This window comes from Notothenia rossii (assembly GCF_949606895.1).
Source record: "Notothenia rossii genome assembly, chromosome: 4".
Lineage (NCBI taxonomy): Eukaryota > Metazoa > Chordata > Actinopteri > Perciformes > Nototheniidae > Notothenia > Notothenia rossii.
The window spans coordinates 39,341,307-39,354,563 of record NC_136902.1 but is presented as its reverse complement, the minus strand read 5'-3'; positions in this window follow the sequence as shown (position 1 = coordinate 39,354,563).

Here is a 13,257-nt window from a genome sequence, read left to right as displayed (position 1 = left end):
CTAATGGTCAGATATAGATACACAGATACTAAAGATACTAAAGATAGGCAGGTACTTGCTTTCAAGCAGAACACGGGGGAAAACAACAAACATAGCGGGAGTGTTTACGTGTTCGGCGTAATGATGTACAACGGCCTCGACAATTTCTGTAGTCCTATTCAGCCACTCGGTAACAACCATCGTTTTCCAGACACGTAAATTCTTCAAAAATCACCAGTGGGGTCACTGCTGATGTATTTAATGTCGTAGAAGAAAACATGATTCATCTCTTAAATTTGTTTCAACCACAGACCTTATTTCGAGCTATTTTCCCAAACCCTATGGAGAAAATGCATTGCTTTTTGACGAAGGAACCGGAAGTGCTAAAAATGCTAACTTACTTCCGGGTTTTACGACGCGTCACTGCGGTTCTCTATTGGTTTCTCAAACAGCATCTCTGTAAACTACGTGTATTCACTGAATTTCACTCTCTGCCTTTAAAGGCTCGTTGTAGCTCCAATAGCTCCAGCCCCCACCCTCCCTGTGAGCACAGTGTGCTCTGATTGGTCGGGACACGTAACATGAACGTGCCGGGCGGCGCGGTCCCGTGGGTTAGATGCGCGTTCATAATAGAGAACCACAGTGACGCGTCCAAAAACCCGGAAGTAAGTTAGCATTTTTAGCACTTCCGGTTCCTTCGTCAAAAAGCAATGCATTTTGGACGCTCTTTGGGATCTCGCGGGAGAGGCTGGTTGGCAACACTGGACTGTGACTGGACGAGAGATGGCAGAGGGAAGTGACGAGGCAGGAAGCGAGTTAGGAGACATGGACGTAGCAGGCGGGAGTTGTGAAAATGGAAAATGGGATATAGTGAGGAGAAAGAAATGTAAAAAGGGAGGAAATACTCATTCGGATGAGAGCAATAGTGAGGGGGAAAGGAGAGAAAGAGTAGTCGGAAATAGGCAACAGGAGTTCATGCTGGTTGTGAAACTTGCGCAAGAGGGAGCTTCGTTCTGCGTGTGGAACCCTATACGCTTAACTAAATCCATCAGTAATGAAATCGGGGAGGTAATGAGTGCTAAAGTATTGAGGAATGGATCAATGTTGATCAAATGTAGGGATAGAGAGCAACAGGGGAGAGCAATAAAGATGAGTACCGTGGAGGGTAAGAAAGTGGAATGTTCACTGTTCAGTGGTAAAAAGCTAGTCAGGGGAGTTGTGACAGGAATCCCCGTCAGAATATCAGCTGATGATGTGAAAGAGAATATAATAAATGCAAAAATAAGTTATGTCAAACGCATGAAAGCAAACCGCAATGGGATTAAAGAAGATAGTCTTTCGGTTCTGATCAACTTTGATGAAAAAAGGCTAGTAGTTATATTCATCCCGCTTTTGTCTCATTAGTATGCATAAAAAAGTGACAGGTCACACCTCCCCCAATTATGCAAATGAGCTAAGTCCCGCCTCCCCTTTGATCGAGGTGTGAGATCTCAAGTAGGTGTGATATCCCAAGTAGGTGTGAGATCCGTCGATAGGAGGGGGGTGATGTGTATTCACAGGTGTGAAAAGCCCCCACTGTTGCGCCTTATGGTGTATAATAAAAAAAATAATAAATAAAATGCTGTTTCAATCACATTAGTATGCATAAAAACTGACAGGTGGGCCCGCCCCCAAGTGTGTGTGTGTGTGTGTGTGTGTGTGTGTGTGTGTGTGTGTGTGTGTGTGTGTGTGTGTGTGTGTGTGTGTGTGTGTGTGTGTGTGTGTGTGTGTGTGACGTGTGTGTGTGTGTGTGTGTGTGTGTGTGTGTGTGTGTGTGTGTGTGTGTGTGTGTGTGTGTGTGTGTGTGTGTGTGTGTGTGTGTGTGTGTGTGTGTGTGTGTGTGTGTGTGTGTGTGTGTGTGTGTGTGTGTGTGTAAAGAAGAGCCCACCATAAACATAATAATTAAAAATAGTATTGATGTATGTTACCACTTTCCTTCTTCATCAGACAGCGGGGTGACTGTGTGAGCCTGGCCCTGCCCCCTCCTCCCCCCCTTCCTGACATCTTATCACTAGACAGAGGGGGGAATGTAATTTAAAAACACTTACCTTACACTTGTATTTGTTCTCTCTAAAACACAGTGTCTGTAAAGGTGGGGGAGACTGTCTCCCCCCTTCCTGCCATCTCTCTCTATTTCTGCCGATGTGTAAAATATACAAAATAAAGTTTTATATACTTACTCTCTTGTTAAAAGGTGATTAAGTTTGCAGCGTAAGCCAGCCATCAGTGCTCTAGTTTTAAGGTTTTGCATACCTCAAAGTGTGTCTAAAAGTATCTTGGCAAGAGAAAAAAAGCCAAAACTCGCCTAGGCCATTAAAAAGAAACCGAATTGCTGCTAAGAAATAAGTTCAGAAAGCTATGACTCCAGTGGAACACTGTTAGAGTCAAAAGTAACTCTCAATGTATTCAGACAGAGTATGCAGATTTGGGCTGATCAGAACAAAGAAAGCACCTTTTGCCTTCCTAGTCAAAAGTGTTGATTAAGTTAGTCTGCACACACTCCCTTACTGTCACCCTTACCTCTTCCTATGACTGTCAGGCCTTTTGGTGTGTGTGTGTGTGTGTGTGTGTGTGTGTGTGTGTGTGTGTGTGTGTGTGTGTGTGTGTGTGTGTGTGTGTGTGTGTGTGTGTGTGTGTGTGTGTGTGTGTGTGTGTGTGTGTGTGTGTGTGTGTGTGTGTGAGCCTGGCCCTGCCCCCTCCTCCCCCCTTCCTGCCATCTTATCACTAGACAGAGGGGAGAGGGATTTTAAAAACACTTACCTTACACTTGTATTTGTTCTCTCTAAAACACAGTGTCTGTAAAGGTGGGGGGGACTGTCTCCCCCCTTCCTGCCATCTCTCTCTGTTTCTGCTGATGTGTAAAATATACAAAATAACGTTTGATATACTTACTCTCTTGTTAAAAGGTGATGAAGTTTGCAGCGTAAGCCAGCCATCAGTGTTCTAGTTTTAAGGTTTTGTATACCTCAAAGTGTGTCTAAAAGTATCTTGGCAAGAGAAAAAAGCCAAAATCCGCCTAGACCATTAAAAAGAAACCGAATTCCACGTTTTACAAATGAACAGACACAAATGCAGACTTGACTACTTGGCAGTTGATTAAAGCAGATTTGTCCTTTTTCATCTCTCAAAGGTTTGGGTCCTGTTCAACACTGGCTACAGAAATATATTCAATATACAGTCATTTGTACGTAAAGATTTTTTAAGTTGTAAGCACTTAGAAATATACATTTGATTGCATTTAAAGTGGCTGTAGACAACTTATCATAATGAAGTAGTTGATTGCACAAATTTGTAATGGATGTAAAATAAAGACCACATTAGCATTTACATTGGCTCCCTATAAGACTCGCTTTCTCTATGAAATTATGTCTGGCTCTGAGTAGTGTTCTCCCTTTCACAATAAAAAGCCCAAACACAATACTTTCTGAATCACTGCAGGAAGTAATGTGCTAAAATGCAAATACAAATAGCTTACAGTAGCTCCCAATTAGTTGAACAATTGGAAAACCGCAAGGACTGTGGAAACACCGACTGGCAAAGGATTGTGGATGCAAATTATGCAAAGAGGAAGAAAAAACATTGAATCTAAAGCTATATAACACAATCTACGTATTGACAGTATGAGTACAACAAAAGCAGTATGCATGTTGATACAAACGACGATGTTCAGTGAACGATCAATCAAAATCGAAGGATCCAATGTATTTTTAAATGGAGCAGAAATAGAACTAGTCTCCCAGTTCAAGTATATTGAACAGGGAGTCTCATATTGGACTCGCACTTGACTTTTTAAGAAAAATATCCAGAAAGTATCCAATACCATTAAATTCAACTTCCAACTTTTTAAACAAATTAGACCTTTTCTTAACTGTCAATGCTGCAAAGTCATACCTCCACTGTATGATTCTATCCCACATTGAATACTGTTTTACAAACTGGTCGTTTGCTTGTGCCACACACCTGAAACCCATAGAACAGCTGTTCAAGAGAGCTATCCAGTTGTTTGACAGAAAGCCACAGTCATACCACCACTGTACCATCCTTGAAAATCACAATTTCTTGAGTTTTTGACAATTTTAAGTCTTTTAAAAGTATGTGTTTTTTTAAATAATATTTACATGGGCTGGCCCACCTCCCCTTGGGTAAATTAATGCACAGAAAACATACTGGACGCAGCACTAGGTCAGAAACCAGAGGAGACTGTGAAGTCCACCACAGACGGACCACCTTTGGACAAAATGTCCTCTCCATTAAAGGGAGCTCATTGTGGAATAGCCCCCCCAACTGAGATACGGGATTGTCCCACTCTCAATAGTTTTAAAGGTCAACTTAAAGAATGGTTGAGCAACAAACAGACGTGTAATCACCGCTAAATAAATGCACTTTAACACAGGGGTATCTCCTCTTGCACTTTTATGTAGCGCTTTTTATCTTATCTTGCACTTTATATATCATAGCTGCTACATTGTACTGCCATGTGGTAAATGCTTGTATGCTGCTCATGCTCTTTCTGCATATAATGTATTTATTTTTGCTGTATATATATATAAATGTCATGTTCTTATATGCTGTATGTGACGGGACTATAGATGGAAATTAGCTCAAAGCTCAAACTCAGACTGCGACTCTAAAAGGCAAGTTTGTGATTTTAACACCGTTTTGATGAAACAATACATTATACAATATTACGACTTTTTGCCATATTTTTAACACAATATACTTGTACCTTTTTTTTGTGGTTGTAGGGCTTCAAGATATTTTGCATGTCATGCATATACATGGTGTCATCTTTTCCTTGAAACTGACGTGCTGTCCATTTTACAAAACAAGTCATTTTTCTGCTTCTTCATCCTCTGAATTTTCCTCCCCCGTCCCTCTTCCTTCAGCCAGCACAACAAGAATCAAGGTGGATCTGTGAAATGAAACACCTCTTCCCAATGCGTAACTTCCCTATTGAGGGCAGTAGGGTCAAAACGAATTGGCCAGATATACTAACATGCAGAACGTACGGTATGTTTGAAGACTAACCATTTATCCAGTTCAAGCTGTCTTTAAGATGTGACATTGCGCTCTGACTATTCCCCGTAAAATCGTGACAAACTATTACTTATTCTTAAATTTGACCTCTTGCTGCTTGGTTGAAAATGATAGATGAAAAATAACTTTAAAAAAAAAAGACTCAAACAGCGAGGGACATTATACTGGTGAAAAAAACTCTCAATTCTACAGATGACTCCCCCCACTCAACGCAATAAGTCCCTCCCTCCACTCAGCAAAGCATCTAAAACTAAGGACCCCACTAAGACGACAGTTTGAAAACTAGCTATGGATCTGAGAAAAACCAAGTCTCCCCCCGCGAGTTGCAGCCAGGAACAAACTCCTGGACTACCATCATCACCACCATTCTGGACACCCGAATCCTGCAGTACTGCTGCTTATTTTGCTCCTTGGGCCAAGACATCTCTGTTTATGGACACAGTGAAATCAGTGTTGGTTGATATTGTGGAGGGGGTGATACATCGGTACAGAGAAGAAATATGCAACGGATGCCGATTAAGTCACCCCGGCCAGAGGCAACACAATTGTCTGAATGAAATGCCCGATTTTTTCTTCAGAAACAATTACAACGCGTTAATGAAAAGACTCTGGCTCACCGACTTCATTACTGAGATCGACCAGACTCTTATTGATAAAGACATTTTCACGGATGATTGGAGGATCCAAGGCGCTTCGGAGGCTTTTCTGCACAATCTCAAAAATTGTAGACGCCTCAAGGAGAAACTTGAAAAGATCCATGTCAAGTTGGATGGAGAAGAAGAAGACTAATAAGCTGCGGTTGATTGAAGCCAGGGATTTTTTCTTTTTCAATATATTGACTTTTTCTTTAAAGTAAAATAAAAATGGGGAACTACTATGCAAAACGCTCGGTATATATTGATCAGAATATAGTCAATACCCTTTTAATAAGTGTGGTGATGAGGACGATTGAAAACAGAGTGAATAGTGATCCCCGTGTAAACAGAATGGCTGAAGTTTGTAAACTAGAAGACATTTTGGATATCGTTCGTTCTGGCAGTACTATTCCTGGTCATTGGGAAACGATTGTAAACCAAACATTTAAAGTGGTCCTGGAATCTTCATTTTTCCGAAACATTCTGTAACATTACCGAAGAAATGAAACAAACATCAAAAGGGTATCATGTGCTCTCATTGTATGCTCTGTTTGTAGATGTAATGCATCTTTGTGTCAAAAACAGCATACACATGAATATTTGGACTGAAGTGAAAAAACTCCATCATGATATTTCCAGTAATCTGGGGAATTTGGGGACGTTACGGCCGCGTGTGTGATCACAAGGGCTAGGGCCAAAAGGGATCAGGACTTGCTATCACATGGGAAGTCAACTGACACAGTGGAGGTTCCATCTTTGTCTGAGTTTTCGGTGTTACTTACACACCATGAGGTGGGAGAGGAGCAACGTCAGGATGCTTCGCTGAAAGGCCTTTTTGACTGTGCTGTGCCAGTGGCAGAGAGGGAAAACGCTTCAAGTGGATACATGTTGCGTAATGACTTGTTGTTTAGGAGATGGAGGGCTGTTGATGGTGCAGGGACTGAGGTTTTCCAGCTGGTGGTGCCAACTAAGCTTCGTCCTCTTGTCCTGAAAGTCGCACATGATGAGTGTGGACACTTTGGGGTTCGGAAAACATATTGGAACATCCTGAAACACTACTTCTGGCCACGTCTTAAGACAGATGTGTCGCAGTATATTAGAACATGTCATGTGTGTCAGCTGACAGGGAAACCGAACCAGAAGATCAAACCAGCACCACTACAGCCGATACAAGTGGTAAGTGAACCATTTACACATCTCATTGTGGATTGTGTGGTCCCTTTACCATGTTCAAAGTCTGGTTGCAAATATCTGCTGACTGTGATGTGTCAAACCACTAGGTATCCAGCGGCTTATCCTTTGAGGTCGATTACAACTAAGGCGGTGGTTAGGGCCTTGTTGCAGTTTATCTCAATATTTGGTATTCCTAAGGTCGTTCAGAGTGATCAAGGCTCCAATTTTTCGTCTCACATGTTTGCTCAGGTGTTGAAGCTTTTGAAGATTAAGAAGAACCAGTCAACAGCTTACCACGCCCAAAGTCAGGGTGCTTTGGAAAGGTTTCACCAGACATTGAAATCCTTGTTACGTGCTTACTGTACTGAGCTAGATGGAGACTGGGAGGAATGTTTCCCTTGGTTGATGTTGGCTGCAAGGGAGGCGGTACATGAAGGTACGGGGTTTAGCCCTAATGAGTTGGTTTTCGGACATGCTGTACGGGGCCCCTTGGCAGTGCTGAAAGAGGGTTGTGTGGACACTGAGCCACCACGGAGCTTGGTGGATTATGTGAATGGCTTCAGACATCGTTTGATTGTTGCTTTAAGTATGGCACGGGAAAAGTTATCAGTGTCTCAAAGTAAAATGAAGGAGTTGTATGACCGTCGTTCGGCACGACAGGAGTTTAATCCAGGTGACCAGGTTCTATCACTTATGCCTATTGTTGGTTCCCCATTTCAGGCTAAATATTCAGGTCCGTACACTATCATTGAGAAAACTTCTGATTTAAATTATGTTGTGGCAACACCAGAACGAAGGAAGACTAAACGCCTCTGTCATGTAAATCTTCTGAAACCCTACCACAAGCGGGAGGTTAACACGGACACAGAGGTGGAGAAGGATGAGGTGCAGCCGGCTGTTGCGGTGACACATGGTTTGACGCATGAGGGAGATGTAGTGCCTGAACCTGATGATAGTTTGCTCTGTGGTCATTTGAGAAATTCGGAATCGCTAGATAATTTAGACGGGTTGTTGTCTCATTTGGCGGAATCAAGACGTGAGGAACTCTCAGCATTGGTACACAAATATCTGTGTCTGTTTGGAGACACTCCGTCGCAAACTGACTGGGCTGAGCATGATATTGATGTTGGGGACGCTCAGCCGATTAAGCAACATTTTTATCGCATGCCACCAGTTAAGCGCAATCGGCTGGATGCAGAGATTAATTACATGTTGGAGAACAAAATTGCTGTCCCATCAGCATCTAGTTGGGCGTCTCCATGTATTTTGGTGCCAAAGCAGGATGGGACACCTAGATTCTGTACTGATCTAAGAAAAGTGAATGCGGTGACAAAATCTGACTCTTTTCCTTTGCCACGGATGGATGACTGTATAGATCAGGTGGGGTCCGCAAAGTATGTTAGCAAATTTGATTTGCTTAAAGGGTATTGGCAGATCCCCTTGTCCAAGCGGGCACAGGAAATAGCGGCATTTATCACACCATCTGGACTTTATTCATATAAGGTAATGTCGTTTGGGTTAAAAAATGCTCCTGCTACATTCCAACGTTTGATGAATCGCGTGGTGTCGGGTTTAGAGGGTTGTACGGTGTATCTAGACGATTTGGTAATTTGCAGTGACACTTGGACAGCTCATGTTCAGCGCATCGAGAGGTTGTTTGAACGGTTGACGGAGGCACATCTGACTATTAATTTGGCCAAATGTGCCTTTGCAAAGGCAACAGTGACATATCTTGGCCATGTGGTGGGTCAGGGTTGTGTGGCTCCAGTTCTGGCCAAGGTCAGAGCAATATCTGAATACCCACAACCCACAACCAAAAAGGAACTCCAGAGATTTTTGGGTATGGTGGGTTACTACAGGAGGTTCTGTGAACCTTTTTCCACTACAGTGTTTCCTTTGACTGAACTTCTTAGGGCTAATGTAAAATATACTTGGTCGGTCGACTGTCAGAGAGCGTTTGATAGGGTTAAGTCTCTGTTGTGTTCCTCTCAGGCGTTAGCGGCTCCATGTTTTGATCGTCCTTTTAGTCTCCAAGTAGATGCAAGCCAGGTGGGAGTCGGTGCGGTTCTGCTCCAGCTTGACAAGGGGGGGGTGGAGAGACCCGTCAGTTTCTTTTCAAAGAAACTTAACAGTTACCAAAGGAATTATTCGGTGATTGAGAAGGAAGCGTTAGCACTCATTTGGGCGTTGCAGCATTTCACTGTATATGTGGGAGCAGGAGGACCAATTTTGGTTTACACAGATCACAATCCCCTGACCTTTTTGCATTCAATGAACTGTCCTAACCAAAGACTGACGAGGTGGTCTTTGTTTCTTCAGGCTTACAACCTTGATGTTAGGCACATTAGGGGGTCTGACAATGTTATTGCTGACGCGCTGTCACGAGCCCCATGGCACTAAGTATGGTTAGGTTTTACCTTAATGTATATATATTGACTGTCATACTGTGATAAATCTTTCTTGCTCTGCCCATTCTTTTTAAATAGTGCTTCTCAGATACTGGTGTTGCTAAAGGTGTGGCTGGGCGTTGAAGGAGAGGATTGCTGTGTGAAGGTGGTGTTTTTTGTTGTTGTTTTTTTCATTAGGGACCTGGGGGAGTTCCATATGTGGGGTTTTGTTTTCCATGACCTTTTGCTTTGGTTTGGGATGGGGTTGGTTGGTGGTGCCGGTGGCCCTGGGGACACCGACTTTAAGGGGGGGGGGGTGTGACGACCCCTGCTTCACTGCCTATGCTGGTGTGGGTGTGCCTTTGTGTGTGGGTGTGTGTGCTTCTCTCTCCCTGATTGTATCCAGGTGCAGCCTCTCTCCAGGTGCTCCCAATCTGATCAGCGCCTCCATTAAAGGATCTAAGTAGGCTGCAGTGTCTCTCTCTCTGCCCGGGGAACGTAGGAGGAAGAGCAGCCCGGAACAGCTATCCTCCTGCATAGAGCTTGTTAACCCTGTTTGGTGGTCGGTTGTTTTGGGGAGTGTGAATAAACTCCTCTTTTTTCCGTACTCACGTCGTCGTCTCATCGCTGCGTTTGTTATGGCTGAGAGCCAAGCCGTGACAATGTCCTATTTACATTTTAATTTTTTCACACACAAAATCAATACTTATACTGATTGTAACATCCCCAGGACCGTCTCCAACTTAGAATTCCCCAGATTACTGGAAATATCATGATGGAGTTTTTTCACTTCAGTCAAAATATTCATGTGTATGCTGTTTTTGACACAAATATGCATTACATCTACAAACAGAGCATACAATGAGAGCACATGATACACTTTTGATGTTTGTTTCATTTCTTCGGTAATGTTACAGAATGTTTCGTAAAATGAAGATTCCAGGACCACTTTAAATATTTCGTTTACAATCGTTTCCCAATGACCAGGAATAGTACTGCCAGAACGAACGATATCCAAAATGTCTTCTAGTTTACAAACTTCAGCCATTCTGTTTACACGGGGATCACTATTCACTCTGTTTTCAATCGTCCTCATCACCACACTTATTAAAAGGGTATTGACTATTGATTATAGGAAAAGATGACACCGTGTTTATGCATAACATGCAAAATATCTTGAAGCCCTACAACCACACAAAAAAAAAGGTACAAATATATTGTGTTAAAAATATGGCAAAAAGTCGTAATATTGTATAATGTATTGTTTCATCGAAACAGTGTTAAAATCACAAACTTGCCTTTTAGAGTCGCAGTCTTTTACAAAAATTCTGTTTTGTTAAGAGCTACCAAAACATAGTAAACATCGCAATTATTCCCAAAACAAACTGGGAATGGGGACATCGATAACATATTTTAATGTTTAATTTTCTTCAGGGCTACCGTAGTGCACATTGATGAACACTTTAAAACAAAAATAATGCTTACAAGTGTAAATGAGCCGGATTTGAGCTTTGAGCTAATTTCCATCTATAGTCCCGTCACATACAGCATATAAGAACATGACATTTATATATATATACAGCAAAAATAAATACATGATATGCAGAAAGAGCATGAGCAGCATACAAGCATTTACCACATGGCAGTACAATGTAGCAGCTATGATATATAAAGTGCAAGATAAGATAAAAAGCGCTACATAAAAGTGCAAGAGGAGATACCCCTGTGTTAAAGTGCATTTATTTAGCGGTGATTACACGTCTGTTTGTTGCTCAACCATTCTTTAAGTTGACCTTTAAAACTATTGAGAGTGGGACAATCCCGTATCTCAGTTGGGGGGCTATTCCACAATGAGCTGCCTTTAATGGAGAGGACATTTTGTCCAAAGGTGGTCCGTCTGTGGTGGACTTCACAGTCTCCTCTGGTTTCTGACCTAGTGCTGCGTCCAGTGTGTTTTCTGTGGATGAATTCCCCCAAGGGGAGGTGGGCCAGCCCATGTTAATATTATTTTAAAGAACACATACTTTTAAAAGACTTAAAATTGTCAAAAACTCAAGAAATTGTTATTTTTCAAGGATGGTACAGTGGTGGTATGACTGTGGCTTTCTGTCAAACACCTGGATAGCTCTCTTGAACAGCTGTTCTATGGGTTTCAGGTGTGTGGCACAAGCAGACGACCAGTTTGTAAAACAGTATTCAATGTGGGATAGAATCATACAGTGGAGGTATGACTTTGCAGCATTGACAGTTAAGAAAAGGTCTAATTTGTTTAAAATGTTGCAAGTTGAATTTAATGGTATTGGATACTTTCTGGATATGTTTCTTAAAAAGTCAAGTGCGAGTCCAATATGACACTCCCTGTTCAAGATACTTGAACTGGGAGACTAGTTATATTTCTGCTCCATTTAAAAATACATTTGATCCTTCGATTTTGATTGATCGTTTACTGAACATCGTCGTTTGTATCAACATACATACTGTTTTTGTTGTACTCATACTGTCAATACGTAGATTGTGTTATATAGCTTTAGATAGAATGTTTTTTCTTCCTCATTGCATGATTTGCATCCACAATCCTTTGCCAGAAGGTGTTTCCACAGTCCTTGCGGTTTTCCAATTGTTCAACTAATTGGGAGCTACTGTAAGCTATTTGTATTTGCATTTTAGCACATTACTTCCTGCAGTGATTCAGAAAGTATTGTGTTTGGGCTTTTTATTGTGAAAGGGAGAACACTACTCAGAGCCAGACATAATTTCATAGAGAAAGCGAGTCTTATAGGGAGCCGTTGTAAATGCTAATGTCGTCTTTATTTTACATCCATTACAAATTTGTGCAATCAACTACTTCATTATGATAAGTTGTCTACAGCCACTTTAAATGCAATCAAATGTATATTTCTAAGTGCTTACAACTTAAAAAATCTTTACGTACAAATGACTGTATATTGAATATATTTCTGTAGCCAGTGTTGAACAGGACCCAAACCTTTGAGAGATGAAAAAGGACAAATCTGCTTTAATCAACTGCCAAGTAGTCAAGTCTGCATTTGTGTCTGTTCATTTGTAAAACGTGGAATTCGGTTTCTTTTTAATGGCCTAGGCGGATTTTGGCTTTTTTCTCTTGCTTTTAGACACACTTTGAGGTATGCAAAACCTTAAAACTGGAACACTGATGGCTGGCTTACGCTGCAAACTTCATCACCTTTTAACAAGAGAGTAAGTATATAAAACGTTATTTTGTATATTTTACACATCAGCAGAAACAGAGAGAGATGGCAGGAAGGGGGGAGACAGTCCCCCCCACCTTTACAGACACTGTGTTTTAGAGAGAACAAATACAAGTGTAAGGTAAGTGTTTTTAAAATCCCTCTCCCCTCTGTCTAGTGATAAGATGGCAGGAAGGGGGGAGGAGGGGGCAGGGCCAGGCTCACACACACACACACACACACACACACACACACACACACACACACACACACACACACACACACACACACACACACACACACACACACACACACACACACACACACCAAAAGGCCTGACAGCCATAGGAAGAGGTAAGGGTGACAGTAAGGGAGTGTGTGCAGACTAACTTAATCAACACTTTTGACTAGGAAGGCAAAAGGTGCTTTCTTCGTGCTGATCAGCCCCAATCTGCATACTCTGTCTGAATACATTGAGAGTTACTTTTGACTCTCACAGTGTTCCACTGGAGTCATAGCTTTCTGAACTTATTTCTTAGCAGCAATTCGGTTTCTTTTTAATGGCCTATGCGAATTTTGGCTTTTTTTCTCTTGCCAAGATACTTTTGGACACACTTTGAGGTATGCAAAACCTTAAAACTAGAACACTGATGGCTGGCTTACGCTGCAAACTTAATCACCTTTTAACAAGAGAGTAAGTATATAAAACGTTATTTTGTATATTTTACACATCAGCAGAAACAGAGAGAGATGGCGGGAAGGGGGGAGACAGTCTCCCCCACCTTTACAGACACTGTGTTT